The 11,568-nt window shown below is 43.5% G+C and overlaps 1 protein-coding gene across 17 annotated transcripts in view; it reads right to left on the bottom strand.

Annotated features, from left to right (window-relative positions):
• MED12L (mediator complex subunit 12L) overlaps positions 1 to 11,568 on the bottom strand; it is a 152,681-nt gene that overhangs the window by 76,727 nt on the left and 64,386 nt on the right. The gene's annotated exons all lie outside the window — the stretch shown is intronic.

Genomic DNA, 11,568 nt, shown 5'->3' with positions numbered 1-11,568 from the left:
AAATCCACATGGTGATCAGGTTCACTTCAGAGGGTGTGGGGGTTGTTTTGGTTTGTTGGGATTTTTAAAGGCCAACAGATGCTAAGGACGTTGGCTCAGAAACCAATCTGGAGCTCCAGGAGGCTCCAGCTGAGACAGACAAGCTCTGGCCTCAGAGAAGGATCCAAGAAGACAAGTCAATATCCCTAGGTGTGGTGTATGGCTGCTGAAGGGCTTGAGGCAAGCAAAGGAGAGGGGAGGAAGTGGCACTTGGTCCTGGAGAGACCCCTCATCATGCCTATAGGCAGGGCAGCAGCAGGGCTCAGTCTGCAGAAATGGTGCTTTGTCACCAGCCAACAGTATCTCAGCTTTTGGGCATTTGTGGTGCTGACAGCACCATCTTGTCCACAGATCAAACCTACTGAAGTGCTTCTCACCCCTTCCAAAATATCAAACAGAAAAAATGCAAACATGACACTAGTTTAAGTCGCATCTCAAAAACCAAAGCATACAAACAACAACAGACACCACACGCACACCAAAAAAAAAAAAAAATGGGGAGGGGAAGGAAAAAAAAAAAAGAAAAAGACTGTTTAAAACAACTCTTAACTCCCATTAACCTCATTCTAAGTGAAGACACAACAAAAAAGATCCCTTGACAGACTCTAAGACTTGCATGTGACAAGTCTGAGCAACCAACACCAAGCTGAAAATTCAGTTTCCCAGCACTTTCTATGCCTGCTTAATACAACAACAATAAGACATAAAGCACTGGAATTTTTTTGCTCAACATGATTGTAACTTTGGCTGCTCTCAGCTCCTGGAAAAATTGTGTGCAATAGACAGGTGAAATTCATTTTTAGAGAGCAGTTCAGGCAATACGTTCAGGTATTATTTTACACTGTGGTACACACCACCAGGGCAGAGGATGTATTAAGGGAGAGTGTCCAAAATCAAGGCAAGAAGAAAGGAATAATAAAAGACTAATCCAGCAGCTGCTGCATGAGAAAGACTTGATTTTAATAAGTACATGTAATAACTACATTATTTAAAAGAAGAAACCAAGTCCTGGAGAATACGCACCAGAGCTAAAGTTGGCTGGGACATCTCAAGTCATTTCAATGAGATTCTGGTAGGCTTCACACCACATGAGCAGTCAACAGCACTCCAGATTTGTTTACAACAATGGCAGAAGAAAACAAAACCACTTGTCACAACCACTTGCACAAACATTCAGCTGGCACTTGCAGAGGGAGCCAGGTGGCCAGGCTGGCTAGGGAACCCATGCCAATCAGGCAGCAAGAGTCACAACAGGGTCCAAGGCTGCTCTCCAATAGCTCCTCCACCCCAGGACCTCTCAGGGTGAGGCAGAGGCAGAAAGACAAGTTCCTCCTCCCTTGATGGCTGCACTCTACAAGGGCATCCATCTCCCACCAAAGGGCACAGGTCCTAAGTGTCTCCCACACTCCCTGGGAGCTCAGAGCAGCTCAGCCAGGGACACCAGCTGGGAAGGCGGGGACAGGGCAAGCACAGGCACCCCAGAGGCTGGGAGTAGGATCTGCAGAGGAGGGGAACGCAGGGAGCCAGAAGCATGCATTAAGTTGCCTTGAGACAGCAGAGACCACCCTGAATTCACAGCTTTTCAAGACCAGCCCGCACACACGGTTCACATACACTGAGCAGAACACAGGCAGCTCCACCGCTGCACAGCCCTGACACCTCCTCCCCTTCTGCGGCAGCCTCCTCAGACACCTCAGCAGGATGAGGCAGCAGCAGGGAGGATGGATCTGGACATTCTAGGCTACAAGGATATGTTTGCATGTAATCCTGTAAACTGAACAATGTTTATGTGAATAATTTTGTCCTGTACTTCACCAGGGATTAAATCAGGTTTGCCCAGAGTAAAAGCTGCCCTTACAAAAAATAAACAGACAACTTAAAAATGCAGATTGCAAGAAACTGACAGGTGTTTGGAGCAATCAATTTTTACATGCATCTTATGCAACGCAGTGCAATTGAACAAACAGAAGATGGCAACAGCCCATCATCAAGTGCCTCATTCAAACAAGGATTTTCCATTTAATACACACACACACACAAAAAGAGGTTTGAAAAGAAAACCCTGGAAATGCAGCACTGAAATAACATGATAAAATCCTGCATGAGAACACCTTTGATGATGTTTTCTGCTGGAACACAGGTTTGTTTTTTCTTTTTTTTTTTTTTTAAACAGCTTCACTTTAGATGCTGTTTTATGCATGATGAAAAGGTTGACATGGATGTATTGTAATATTTAATTATGTATTTGGATTAATACAAGCATTATGAAACTACTTACATTGTTCAGGGGAGATAGCTTCTGGACAGGAAGATGGAATATTTTGGATATTTATCCTACTTTATATAAAAGTATTTTAAATGGCTAAAATACCACAGAATGAATCCTATTTTTAATCATCTCTGTGGAAAACCGTGTTCACATAAAGTCTAGTTCCGGAATAAAATTTGCCATTTGGTACTCTTAAGGGTCTATGCACAAACCATATATATACAAAACCACACTGAGAACCACTTTTGGCACTGGGTTGCACAGCGTAAATTCTCATAAGAACCAAATTAGATGAAGCAGCATCCTGGGTTGGTTTTGTGAAATAGTAATTTTTAGGGCTGGAAGATCAGTTACGTACACACAGACATTAATAACCAAAGGCTCTCTTCTTCAGGTCTTACATGGTTAAAGAAAACCAAGACTGAGTGCTTTTACAATGCAAGTAATGGTAAATCACAGAATGGTTTCTGGCTCGCAAAATTGTGCTCGATAATTGCTGTGTTAAATTCACCACCACCTCTGGTCTCTGCTTTGCAGCTATTCCCCTCCTAACACCTTTGCAACACTCACACAGCTATAGGAACAGGCAGGTACACACAGCTTGTCTTTTCCACTAAGGGAGACTGCTACACAAAATCTTCCAATAACAAGATCCTTTATTTATAAGGCTGCAGCTATTTCCCCCCTCTCACTTGGTTCCCTCCCCTCCACATGCACATTGCCTCGCCATGAGGCTAAGCTGGTGGCTCGTGCTACCCCATGTTCCACAATGTGCTTAGCATGCAACATAGACGGCATGATCATATATTTATTTTCTTGTAGCCTTCTCCAGTATTAACCTTTTGAGATTAATTTTTCTGTGCACTATAAAGCCTATCTTTATGCAACCAAAAGCATCTTCTGTCTTGCAAGAAGGGACATAGACACATTACAACAGGTTTTACATCTGCTTGGAGAGAGAGAAACTGGATTACACAGTCAGCTGTATCCCTTATCAGGTGGAACTACAGACATGCCCATTACTAGTGGATAGGCTATTGGCAGAACAACTGTGCTACAGATGAAGATGGCTTTTCCCATCTTCGTTGCCCACTACTGCTCAGAAACTGGCACCACTGGCACCACTGGAACTGATGCTCATGAGCCTGCTGGATGTAAGGCTGCTTGACCACAGCCAGGCTATGAGTTTCCACCAGTCTCCCTCACGTCTGGTTTCATCCAGGTTTTTCTATTATCTATTTATGCAAATTACTATTTTCTATTTGCATTATTTTCTGTTTTTCAGCTGCTTCTATTTTCTATGCTCCAGCACCTCCTCACCATAAACAACAGACAACTGACTTTGTGTCCCACACGCTTCACTGAGCCAAGTCCTATCAGAAGCAGATCATAGAATAAGCACACACCTCCTAAGATTAAACAAAACTATCCTGACTACTAGACAGTATTTTAAATATATAGTATAGCAGAGTAGAATCACAGAAAGGTTTGGTTTGGAAGAGACCTTAAAGCTCATCCAGTACTAACCCCCCTGCCATGAATAGGGACACCTTCCACTAGAACAAGTTGCTCAAAGTTCCATCCAACCTGGCTTTGAGCACTGCCAGGGATGGGGAAGCCACAGCTTCTCTGGGTAACCTGTGCCAGTGTCTCACCATTCTCACAGTGAAGATTTTTTTCCTAATATCTAATCTAAATCTCCTCTCTTCCAGTTTAAAGCCATTCCTCCTTGTCCTGTCACTTCTTGCCTTTGTAAAAAGTCTCTCATTTCTACATATGGCACATGCTATAGGATTCATTATAGATGTGCAGAGCAAGAGAGCTCAAACCCCTCTCAGAATCATAACCTTCTTCCAGGTGGATGGTGAGCTTCCTACTCAACTCCAGCAAAGCCCAAGGAGTCACTTCCATGGAAACCCCACTGTCTGTCCCTAAGCCGGGACACAACGGAGAGGTGCACAGGATTCGCCACCTACACATCTTCTAGCATGTTACACACTCTCCCTACAGGATGTGGACGCACACATACTATGCTTTCTCACTATCCATTTATTTTTTAACTAAAGGCTACATTTACATCAGATTTCCTCCTAGGAGAAAGTACTGCTGTTTCCTATTAAGAATTTTATACCAAAAAAGAAAAATAAAAATCCATTACTCAAAGCAAGTGCACCGGGGCAATGCCCTTCAAAGAATGGCCTAAAGATACCCCTTCCAGGGGACCAAGTAGATAAATCAGCCAGTAGTTTCTGGAAAACACAGTCACACAAGGGAACAGCGAGGCATCCACACGAAACCCCACTCTGGGAAAGAAAGACGCAGCTGTGCGCTCCCAGCACACAGGCCAGCCAGATGAGCCCCTGCTCTGAAGCCTGATGACTTGGATGCACGCAGCACTGTAAAATCACCCCCAAAATAAGTTTACTTTATCTTGACAGGATGTATCTGTGATAATCCTTTATCACTGGTTTGTACACTCACTTACATATACAATAGTCCTTTGAAGATGCTGTTTGTGAAATATTTTCCCAGGCTAAAAATTAATTATAAAATAATATCCTAGTCTTCAAATACCAATAACTATATTTGTCTGGATTTGATACAGCATTTTGGTCCTTCTTGAAAGAAAAAGATACAAGGAAGTGCATAGGAAGTCTCCAGCCCTGACCTACCATTGTCATTTCAGAGAACCACATCAGGACAGAAGTGTACAGAAATTCTGGCTGTGCAGTCTGAGACTCCCATTTTTCATATGGTGCAATATGTAAAACATGGTTTTCTAGGCAGTGGCATAGCAGCCAATCAGACTCAAGCCTGCAAAGAGCACACAGCTCATCCACACTTGCAATTTTTCTTCATTGAGGAAGCCCTGCACTACTTTGTAATTAAGCAGCCCAGCCAGAACTCTCTGTGCCATCAGGTTATTGTGGAAGAAATGTTATTTGAACATGTACTTACAGACAGCTCCAGACCACTACCTGTGCAAGATTTTTGCCACTGTGTATATTATGCTCTTTACTTTTGAGATTCCTCTAGCAATAACCTTTACTGTAGCTTTGCACCAGTGCTGCTTCCTAAGGATCTTAAAAAAGGAAACCAAAACCCCAAAAGTTCTAAAAATGTGTCTCTGTATTGATGCAGACCAGAATCTCTTGAATTAAGCAATCGTAATTGCGTAACTAGTGCAACTGCGACTGGGCTTATTCAAGTGTGCGTCAGCCCCATACCTCAGCTATCCCGACTGGACCCTGTGCTACCCTCAAGACAAAACAGTTGTGTTGTGAGAAACAGCGCTGCCATCACAATGCAGTCAGAGACCCAATGACTCAGTTTCAGACAGATCCTTGTAAGGCCTCAGAAGGCTGTTCAACAACGATCCACAGGCATTTACTCATCAGCAAAACAAAACCAGGCAGGAAGTATTCGCCAGCACCTTCGACAGGGTAAAAACCAAAATCCAGCAGTTCTGCAATACTTTTGTAATTAGCATGACTTCTAGTAGGATTAGTCTAGAAAGATATTTATCTTGTTCATCCTGCTTTTTCCAGCTTAGAGCTTGGCTACAGATACAATACAATCTATGTGTTTTCACATTTAGTGGGGTTGGAAGCACTGACTACTTCATTAGAAGGTTTTGAGAATGGGGCACAGATCTGTAAGACCAGTAGTGACAGATATTGCTTATCTATGGCAATGGTTTGGTGGGGTAAGATCCTTCATTTAATAAAAAAACAAGTCTCTACCTGTAGTTCCCATTCCTGTTCACAAAGGCTTCAGAGCTTCCACCCCAACTTGCACTTCTGTCCTCAGACATATGAAGAACCAAATTGTCACCATCAGCTCTTTCAGTCACCAGCCATGCTCTGATACATCGCCAGTTTTCTCCTGTCTCTGAATACATATTCTCCATTTCTGACACAGAAGTCCATCAGCAGGACCATAAAAAGGGCTTCCTTTCATAGGCACTGAGCTCAGAAAAAAAGTTAAATTTATTTTCTTCATAAAATGACAATTAGACCAGCAGAGGAATTTTGGATTTGGGGAGAAGATGACAACTTGTATAGCTAAAGGTAAAATATGTTATTAGTCTGAATCACCAGAAGTATGCCATATACAGCAGGGGTCTTCGGCAATCACACTCACTGCTTGCTTTCTAACCCTTTGGGAATAGCAGCTGAATCTTTAGATCCCTAAATATCAGATTTGGCTGGCATTTTGGAAAAATATCCGTGTTTGCATAACAAAGCAACCCTTTAGCTTGTCCTGCTGTCTACAGTCATTCCAATGGGGCGAAACTGTACACAAAGCTGGGACATCCTACCCACCCTTCAGGCTCTTAATCCTCTGCCCTTGAAAACTGCTTACTTCTCTCTGAAGCACGCAAAAAATTATCTGTGCTGCAACATTTAACCCATCACAGAATGGCAGCTTACACTTGAAAACACTGCATTTCTCCTTCTTTTGGACTTCACGAAGACTTCATGGAGAGCTGCACACTTCAATCTTTTACTAAAGGCAGCACTTTGGCTAATGCACTTGGTTAAAATTTAATTTGAATTGTTAAAATAGAACTAAGAATGACATTTCAAACAAAAAGTAAAGCCATGCCATTTGGCCATTTGATGTAATTTCAAAATATAAAGTATGAAAAAGTTATCCCCAAAGTTGCTCTCCCCTGGGTTCTGTTGCTTTTCAGCATATTACAATTTTTTAAATAATTTCACACTAATGGCTAAGAAGCTTGAACTCTCTGCTGCATCATGAAACCTGAACAACTTTTCAGGGAGAAACCACATCATACACATATTTTAGCACCTCAACTGGTGTTCAAGATGACTTTTGCCTTCCTAGAATTGACTTGCTTTTCCAATATACACTGGCTACTCATGATCTTCAGAGAGGAAGACCAGTGGCACTTCACTTCTGGTCCCCTAGCAAGTGATGTTCTGCTTTTGCTCAAAAACTGCTCCAGCCAGAGCCCCCTGCAGTTTCTCTGCATGGGAGTAAGGCCAAGGACGACTCCTGGCACAGCCCTCCAGCTCGATCCACAGAACAGAAGCAGCAGGTACATCCTTTCCCTAGGGTCAGCTAAACGGGAAAGCATCATCTTAACTCAGCCTTGTATCTGGATGCCTATAACTAGTGAGTGCTTTACCACTGGAGTGGGCACCACTCTGTCTGCCTTCCTATTATTTTCTTCCTAATCAATGACTCTTTACCACCATAAAAACGTATTTTTGCAGTAACTAGTAAATTGGTTTGAGTTAGTTCAGAAATTTTATGTTTCTATCAAAATATGATCGAGTTTTAAATAATAAAAAAACTAGGTTTTGGACAAAAAGAGCATGTGAGCATATTAAACATGTATATCTGGTTTACAGCTATGTAAAATTACTCTCACATGTAGCCTTTTGATAAACTCCACTGGCAATAGTCTGCTATAACCAATCAGTGGAAACAGTCTGCTCAAATTAAGTAACAAACTTCACAACACATAAAGTGTTTTGTTTAGTTTGTATTGTATTTCAAGTACAGTGATAGTGACCAGAAGCCCCAAATAATAAACAAAACGGAAAAATAACACAACAGGTGAAAGCAAAGTGAGAGGGAGAAAGGAAATGTCACTAACCGGACTGAAGAAAGGATGGCTCTCAAAAGCCACTGGGCAGCTTTGAACAGTTAACATGAAAAGGTGCATTTTGAGGGTTGAGCTTTGCTTCCTTTACCTCAAAAAAAAATCAAACACATACAAAATTGTGTTCTTTTCTCACTATTAAAGCTAAACATGCTTATATTTATACCTGCTGGGCAGCAAAGTCAGTGAGTTACAGCATTAAACTGCAGGCCAGAGCAGCAGGGTCACACTGCCCATCTACATTTATTTTTAAATATTGTGGGTTCAAATCATCAGAAATATTTTACAAAGCACAGAAAATCAGCCTTGGCTTTGCAAAAAATGAAATGGCAACTTTTGACTTCAACCTAAAGAAACTTCCCCTCTAGAAAGAACGAAGGCAAGATTTCATTCAAAGGCTGGCTGCGTTTAACAACCTTCCCATACTCTCACTCTGGGGATGCAATTACGTTATGTAAGTGGAGCCAAATAAAAATTGTTCTAAAAATACCTCATGAAATTTCAGTGGGTATTGTTCTGAAAAGTCATGGGACCAGGAACAGTGACTAAGGATTAACATGATGCCTGCCCACACAAAGAACACGCATGCAATGTTCACTGGAGTACTGGGCTCTTCACTATGTTGCTAGGAAGCCAGTCAGCCTTCCGAAAGCAAACCGGACCCCCATTAATGCAATCGGTGGAAATCAATTGCAGTGTCAACCTGCTTACAGTGTTATTCTGAGTTACTCAGTATAAATGATTCATGTAATAGTCTACAGTAGTCATAAACATGGTACTGGAATTGTTTTTCTTCAGAGAAACAAAGTCAGTACAAAACCACAGTTTGTTAAACATTCACTCACCCAGTATCAGCCCCAGAAGTGCTCCCTTCCAGAACTCCATTATACAACATTGCAAAACAACAGGCAGCAATAACTTGCAATGCGTGTGTTGTTCATTGTATCATTACACTCAGCTGAGAAGCAACAGCCAGCCCTGCCAAATGCATATTACACCAGACAGCTTTCTCTTAACATTATCAAGGCTGACAAGAACAAGATGCTTCCCTTTCCATTTCAAAGCATTCTCCGTTTTTTCTTCTGGGTGGCAGGGATTTAGGGCAGCAGCAGGGGGAGGGATAGGAAAGGCTATCCACACAACTACAATTCAAAATTATATATCTACTTAAAACATCAAAGCCCCGTTTCTAGGCTACACAAGAACAACCCATGACCAGGTATGAGACCCAAGGAATGGAACCAAGCATTTAGAAAGCGCTGTGAATCCTCTTTAAGCAAGCTGGAATTTTTCAAGTCAGATTCTCAATTCAAATTGAGCCTTTCACACAGGAAACAATAACCATGCAATGAAAACCCAAGCATGCAATCAAAACTGTCCTACAACTTGCCTCATACTGGAGATCAACTCCAGCTCTCTGCTTCAGCTCTACCTGCTCCAGCGTCAGTGTGTACTATGGTCACACCTGGCCACGTGCTTTCGATCAGAGCCAGAAGTCTCTAAAACATAAGTCCTGTATCACTGACAAATGAACACCTTGTGACTGATGATAACATGCATAACCAGAGATGACAGTTGTGTAAGACTTACTGCTTTAGCACGTGGCAAATCTTTCAAACAGTTCCCAGAGCCTGGTCTTGATACAGCTGCAGGGATTTCACATGTAACTACACTTCTACCTGCTACAGTGCCAGAGACTAACAGGCTACCATACATAAAATCAAGTGGTTTGTCCATAAAGAAATACGTTTCTTGGAAGAGTACAACACATGCCCGACAAAGGAAAGACAACACACAACTATGTAGAGAACTCAAACATGCCTGGTTCCTAACAGTTATTACCTTGAGGAGTGGTCATTCCCCAGTGGCATCCCAGAGACATCCAAGCTAATCTCTCATATTTGAATGAAAACATAAGCACGATGGATTTCTCCCTCTAACCAGAGCGGTGAGACTGCACAGAAAACCGCTCCCAAGATGGGACCTTGCAGAGGAAAGGGTAGTTCCTGCTCTGCAGAACCAGGGAGCTCACCTGTGGTGGGATGGAATGGTCAGTCTGATTCCTGCCTTCCCTGAGGCAGGAGTACTGTTAGGTAAGCATAAGCACTCCTGACCACTTGCCTGTGCTCACATCCACTTTATTTAGCTAGGAGACTAAGGACTGCTTTTTCCGTGCTCAAGATCGGAGCATCCCGACACGTAGGAAGTCAAGGAAGAGGGCCAAGAGACCTGTGTGGCTAAATAGGGAATTGCTGGGTATGCTCAAGTGGAAGAGGAGAGTTTACAGGTCATGGAAGGAGGGGCTGGCCACTTGGGAGGAATATAAGGCTGCTGCTAGGGGATGTAGGAAGGCAGCTAGGAGGACTAAGGCTTCCTTAGAATTAAACCTGGCAAGAAGGGTCAAGGACAGCAAAAAGAGCTTTTTCAAGTACATGGCAGACAAAACTAACACCAGAGGCAATGTAGGCCCACTGATGAACGGGATGGGTGCCCTGGTGACAGAAGATGCAGAGATGGCAGAGTTACTGAATGCCTTCTTTGTCTCTGTCTACTCTGCTGCCGGCAGTCCTGAAGAGCCCTGTACCCCTGAGACCTTAGATGAAGTCAGGTCGACGGAGCGGTTTGCCTTAGTCGATGAGGAATGGGTTAGAGATCAGTTGAGCAATTTGGACGTCCATAAATCCATGGGTCCAGATGGGATGCACCCGCGGGTGCTGAGGGAACTGGCGGAAGTCATTGCTAGACCACTCTCCATCATCTTTACAAAGTCTTGGGAAACAGGAGAGGTGCCTGAGGACTGGAGGAAGGCGAATGTCACTCCAGTCTTCAAAAAGGGCAAGAAGGAGGACCCGGGTAACTATAGACCGGTCAGCCTCACCTCCATCCCTGGGAAAGTGATGGAACACCTTGTCCTTGGTGCCATCTTAAAGCATATCAAGGATAAGAGGGTTATGAGGGGCAGTCAACATGGCTTCACCAGGGGGAAATCATGTTTGACCAATCTCTTAGCCTTTTATGAGGAAATAACACGGTGGATGGATGATGGCAGAGCGGTGGATGTGGTCTACCTTGACTTCAGCAAAGCCTTTGACACAGTCTCCCACAGCATCCTCACAGCTAAATTGAGGAAGTGTGGACTGGATGACCAGGTAGTGAGGTGGACTGCGAACTGGCTGAAGGAGAGAAGCCAGAGAATTGTAGTCTATGGGGCAGAGTCTAGTTGGAGGCCTGTAACTAGTGGAGTGCCTCAAGGGTCAGTACTGGGACCGGTATTATTTAATATATTCATCAACGATTTAGATGAGGGAATTGAGTGTACTATCAGCAAGTTTGCTGATGACACTAAGCTGGGAGGAGTGGCTGACACGCCAGAAGGCTGTGCTGCCATCCAGCGAGACCTGGACAGGCTGGAGAGTTGGGCAGGGAATAACTTGATGAAATATAACAAGGGAAAGTGTAGAGTCCTGCATCTGGGCAGGAACAACCCCAGGTTCCAGTATAGGTTGGGAAACGACCTGTTAGAGAGCAGTGTAGGGGAGAGGGACCTGGGGGTCCTAGTGGACGACAGGATGACCATGAGCCAACACTGTGCCCTTGTGGCTAAGAAGGCCAATGGCATCCTGGG

Source organism: Pezoporus occidentalis, unplaced genomic scaffold, assembly GCF_034315485.1.
Source record: "Pezoporus occidentalis ecotype Australia unplaced genomic scaffold, CSIRO_AGI_Poc_V1 ctg8, whole genome shotgun sequence".
Taxonomy (NCBI): Eukaryota; Metazoa; Chordata; class Aves; order Psittaciformes; family Psittacidae; genus Pezoporus; species Pezoporus occidentalis.
Note: the sequence above shows the minus strand (reverse complement) of the source record. Positions and strands in the feature narration are given on the sequence as shown.